Below are 5,722 nucleotides of genomic sequence, written 5' to 3'. Positions count from 1 at the left end.
TTTAGTGCCGCCTTCAGCCCAGGGCGTGATCCTGGAGACCCAGGATCGAGTCCCACATCGGGCTCCCTGCATGGAGCCTGCTTCTCCCTCTGCCTGTGTCTCTGCCTCTCTCTCTCTCTCTCTCTCTCTCTCTCTCTCTCTCTCTGTCTCTCATGAATAAATAAATAAAATCTTTTAAAAAAATATTTCTGGGAAAGTGAATAAATAAATATATATTTTTTCTTTCTTTTTTTTTTTTCTGGTAAAGTGAGCCTATTAGGGGCACCTGGCTGGCTTGATCAGTAGAGCATATGATTCCTGATTTCGGGGTCATGAATTTCAGCCCCAGGTAGGGTGTAGAGATTACTAAAAAAAAAAAAAAAAAAAAAAAAGAAAGAAAGAAAAGAAACTTAAAAAAATCATTAAGATAAAAAGGATCGCTTGGCTGGCTCACTTGGTGGAGTATGTGACTCCTGATCTCGGTGTTGTGAGTTTAAGCCCCATATTGTGTGTAGAGATTACTTAAAAATAAAATCTTAAAAAAATAAAAAAAAATCTTTAAAAATTTTTATGAATTTATAAATAAAGTGGGCCTGCTAGACTAAATCTTGGGTCATGTTAAAACAGATGAAAATTTTTCTGACCAAATGGAATTAAGCTAGAAATCAATTCCAGATAGATAATGGCAACAGTGCAAACTTCCAAGGTCTTAGAAATTCAGCAACAGATTTCTGTTTAATCCATGGGTCAAGCAGAAACCCAATGGTAAATTAGGAAATATTTGGGACAGAACAGGTTCATCAGTGGGCAGCCAGCATGGCCAATAAGTCCAAATTTATTGACTATATTGATGAAGCTTTGGAAAAATCAAAAGAAACTGCACTTTCTCGCTTGTTTTTCACTTATCATGGGATTCCATACCCAATCACCATGTGTACCTCAGAAACTTTCAATGCCTTGGACACCTTTGAAGCCAGAAGTGATGACATAGTACTTGCATCTTATCCAAAGTGTGGTTCAAATTGGATTCTCCACATCATTAGTGAATTAATATTTGCTGAATCTAAAAAAAAAGTATGAATATCCAGAATTCCCAATTCTTGAATGTGAGGACCCAGAAAAATACCAGAGAATGAAACAGTTCCCATCGCCAAGGATTTTGACAACTCACCTCCATTATGACAAATTACCTGGGTCCATATTCAAGAATAAAGCTAAGATATTGGTGATATTTCAAACCCTAAAGATGCAGCAGTATCTTTTTTTCATTTCCACAATGATATCCCTGATATTCCAAGCTGTGGCTCTTGGGGTGAATTCTTCAGACAGTTCATGAAAGGACAAGTTTCTTGGGGAAGCTACATTGATTTCACCATTAATTGGAAGATCTTGATGATGAAAATATTAAGTTCCTATTATATGAAGACCTGAAAAAAAAACCTGGCTGCTGGAATACAACAAATTGCTGAGTTCCTTGGATTCTCTTTAACTGGGGAGCAGATTCAAACCATCACAGCCCAGACTACCTTCCAAGCAATGCGAGCAAAGTCCCAGGGAACGCAAGGTTTACTATTGGTGCCGTTGGCCCCTTTTTATTCCAACATGGTGCTGTTGGCCCTTTTGTATTCTGCAAAGGTGAAGTTGGCGATTGGAAAATTTTGTTCAGTGAAACTCAGAACCAGGAAATGGATGCAAAATTCAAAGCGTGCTTAACAGGCATTTCCCTAGGAGCAAAGCTGAAGTACGAATCCTATTGCCAAGCTTGATTCTGGCCATTCAGTAGGCGTGCGTATTTCATTTTTCTGAATAATTATTAAGTATAAATAACAAAATATGTTGATAAAATAATAATGATAATTCAGTAACATTTATATATAAATAATGTGATTTTAATAATAATGACATTAGAAAAAGAAAATATTTGGAATGAGTTGAAACGATAATACAATATATCAAAATCTGTGGAATGTAGCTAACATGGTGCTAAAAGAAAAATGCCTGTTCAAGTGTTTTACCCACTTTTCTGGAATTTTCTGCCTTTTACTTAATTGTAGGAATTTCTTATATATATATATATATATATATATATATATATATAAGTTTTTAATTATTTATTCATGACAGACACACACACACACACACACACACACACACACAGAGGCAGAGACACAGGCAGAGGGAGAAGCAGGCTCCATGCAGGGAGCCTGACGTGGGACTCGATCCTGGGTCTTCAGGATCACAGGCTGAAGGCGGCGCCAAACCACAGGGCCATCAGGGCTGCCCCAAATTTCTTATATATTTTGGATAAAAGTAATCCCTTTGTCAGTTATAGAATATATAACTATTGTTTCCTTCTCTGTGCCTTGCTTTTTACTGTTTTAATACTGTCTCTCCACAGAATTTCTTAAATGTAATGTAGTCCAGTTAATCAACTTTTTCTTTTATGGTTTGTGCTTTTTGGTCTTTTTAAAGAAATCATTGCTTTTGTAAAAGTCATAAACATATTCTCCTTTGCTTTCTTGCGGGTCTTTTGTTGATCTATCATTCTCATTTAGATCCACAATACATCTTGGCTATTTTTTTTAAAGATTTTTATTTATTTGACAGAGAGAGAGTACAAGCAGGGAGAACAAGAGAGGGAGAAGCAGGCTCCCCACTGAGCAGGGAGCCTGATGTGGGGCTTGATCCCAGCCAGAGCCCTAAGATCAGGACCTGAGCCAAAGGCAGATGCTTAACTGAATGAGCCACCCAGGTGCCCCTATTTTGGCTATTTTTGACCATTTGCATCTCTATATAAATATTATAATCAGTGTGTCAATTTCCTAATGGAAAAATACAACCTATTGGGATCTTGATTGCTATTGCATTGAGTTTACAGATCAATTTGGAGAGCATTGATATCTTTATCATATTGAGTCTAGTAATCCATAATGATGGTATATTTTTCTATTTTTATGTCTTTTTTTGTAGTTTTATGTAGTTTCCAGTATAAAGCTCTTGGGCATCTTTATTTGGATTTATTCCTAATCAATTGATATTATTTGAAACTATTATAATTGTCACCTTAAAAAATTGATTTCCCATTTATTTGATGCTGGTTTATAGAAGTACACTTGATTTTTTTTCACATATGCCTATCCAGCAGCTTGCTAAATTTGCTTGTTAATTATAACAGATGTTCTGTAGGTTCTTTTGGAATTTTTTTTTTTTTTGCAAAACCATGTTGTAAATAATGATGGTTTTATTCCTTCCTTTCCTGCCATATTGCTTTTTCCTGTGTTATTGCACTGGATTCCAAGTTTGATATTGAATAGAAATGATGATAACAGAATTTTTTTTCTCTCATTCCTGATCTCAGGGGGAAATTTTTCTTTCCTTTGTTTTTTTAAAGATTTTATTTATTTATTCATGAGAAACACAGAGAGAGAGGCAGAGAAATAGGCAGAGAGAGAAGCAGACTCCTCACAGGGAGCCTGATGTGGGACTCGATCCCAGGACCCCAGGATCATGACCTGAACCAAAGGCAGATGCTCAATCACTGAGCCACCCAGTTTCCCTAATATTTATTTTTTTATAGATGTCCTTCATAAGATTAAGAAAGTTCCGGGATCCCTGGGTGGCGCAGCGGTTTGGCGCCTGCCTTTGGCCCAGGGCGCGATCCTGGAGACCCGGGATCGAATCCCACATCGGGCTCCCGGTGCATGGAGCCTGCTTCTCCCTCTGCCTGTGTCTCTGCCTCTCTCTCTCTCTGTATGACTATCATAAATAAATAATAAAAAAAAAAATTAAAAAAAAAAAGATTAAGAAAGTTCCTTCATATTATTAATTTGCTACAAATATTTTTCCTAATTATGAATGAATATTATATATATGCCTTTTTTTTCAGACAAATGGGCAGAACATTTATTTCCAACCCACTCCCTGGACCTCTGTCAGAGGCACTGTAGGTAGAAGGCGGAGCAAGCCCTTCTCAAGCATTCCAGAACCCAGCGGAGACCTCACACCTGTCACTCTTCATGGCACACCAGAGAGAATGGGTAGCAGGACAAGCAGACCCATTTCTGTGGATTCAAGTCATGGGGGAACAGTTGAACAGTTACAGAGCTTGTCGGAGAAGACACAGACACCCTAGACTATCATATTTGGAGAATGGCTTGCTTGGGAGGTCTTCAAGCCTTTCTTTAGGGTCAGGGACCACAGCTGGAGCTAGGGGTAGGGCCCAGACCAGTGAGTGCCCCTGGGGGTGGTAGCCTGACTCGCTGGGGCCCAGGGGTCCCGGCTGAGCAGTACCTACACTGCAGGCACATGGGGGTGCACCATCAAGGGATCTAGGCCAGTGTCCACTGAGACTGGCACCTAGCTGTCCTCAGTCTGCAGGAAGCATAGCTTGGTAAGCTGGTGCAGGTCTGCACCTGCCACTTGACAATCTCAGCACAGCTGACAGCCTTCCCCCAGCCCAGGCAGAATCTGAGAACAGCAGGTGCCATGTGCAGCCCCACCGCACGCCAGAACCCGAGAATACCACGGCCCCGGCAGGCCGCGAATTTGGCTGCCATCTTGCACCTGCATCTCCAGGACATCAGGAGCTACCTGGGGCATTGGAGAAGGTGCTGGGAATTCCACAGAGCCAGCTCTCCGACACTGCTCCATTCTGCTCGCTGCCGTGTTTGAATCCCTCTGCCCACGGCAGAGATGTGTCAGATGAATGCTGGGCAGTGTGCCCCAGGCCATCCCTCAACCCTGGCTCTTCACAACCTTGCCCTGCTCCTCATCCCAGACTTCCCAGGAACAGGACCATTTCCCCTCGCTTCCAGCTTCTCAGGACAGGTGCCATGGTTGCCTCACTGTGGGAAGGGGTGGTGAGGCATAAACCCCCATTTTTTCTGGACAGAGCCATAACCCTCCCCAACCCTGTAGTCCCTGAGACAGGACCAAATCCCTCAAACACAGGGCTCTTTGGGATAGAGCCAAGCAACCTCATCCCAGGATCCATAGGACTGGGACCAAGTTTCCCTCCTCTTGGGCACCCTGGGACAATACCTGTACCCTTGGCCCAGACTTCAAAGATTGAGACTAAGTGCTCCTCATCCCAAACTCTCCAAGGCAGGGACCAGGCCTCCTCTCCTCAGAGCCTCCTAAGCTCCAAGCTCCTTGAGACAGAGCCAAGAGTTCTCATCCAAATGCTCCTCAAAGACAGAACTGACCCTTTCCTGCACTCCAGGATCCAGAAGCCCTCACCCTGAGATTCCCTGTGTCCATCGCCCCCACCCATGTCACTCAGAAACTCAAGAGTAGAGACTTGTCACAGACGGCTGCTTGGGCTCTTGGTGTTGAGTACACTGCCCAGTTAGCCTTGGTGGTTCTCCATCACCAGTCAGCTTCCGAAGTCCAGCTGGTCATAGGCATCTCCTGCCCCCTGCTGGTTCAGGCTCTCATCACCGCAGCCATGGACACCTCAAGCTTGATCTGGAGCCAGGATGGTGCCTCTGAATGTTATACAAGTGTTAGATTTTTATTTATTTTAAAAAATATTTTATCTATCTATCTATCTATCTATCTATCTATCTATCTATCTATGAGAGATAGAGAGAGAACAAGCAGGGGGAGCAGCAGGCAGAGGGAGAGGGAGAAGCAGGCTCCCCTATGAGCAGGGCATCCCATACGAGGCTCAAGCCCAGGACGTTAGGACCATGCTGAAGGCAGATGCTTAACCAGCTGAGCCACACAGGCGCCCTTGAATGTT

General features: G+C 42.4%; 1 pseudogene; it reads left to right on the top strand.

Moving 5' to 3' along the window:
• The first annotated feature begins 795 nt into the window (after positions 1-795).
• On the top strand, positions 796-1,745 carry LOC121483267 (annotated as a pseudogene).
• The last annotated feature ends 3,977 nt before the right edge of the window (positions 1,746-5,722 follow it).

Source organism: Vulpes lagopus, chromosome X (assembly GCF_018345385.1).
Source record: "Vulpes lagopus strain Blue_001 chromosome X, ASM1834538v1, whole genome shotgun sequence".
In the NCBI taxonomy this organism is placed as follows: Eukaryota; Metazoa; Chordata; class Mammalia; order Carnivora; family Canidae; genus Vulpes; species Vulpes lagopus.
Note: the sequence above shows the minus strand (reverse complement) of the source record. Positions and strands in the feature narration are given on the sequence as shown.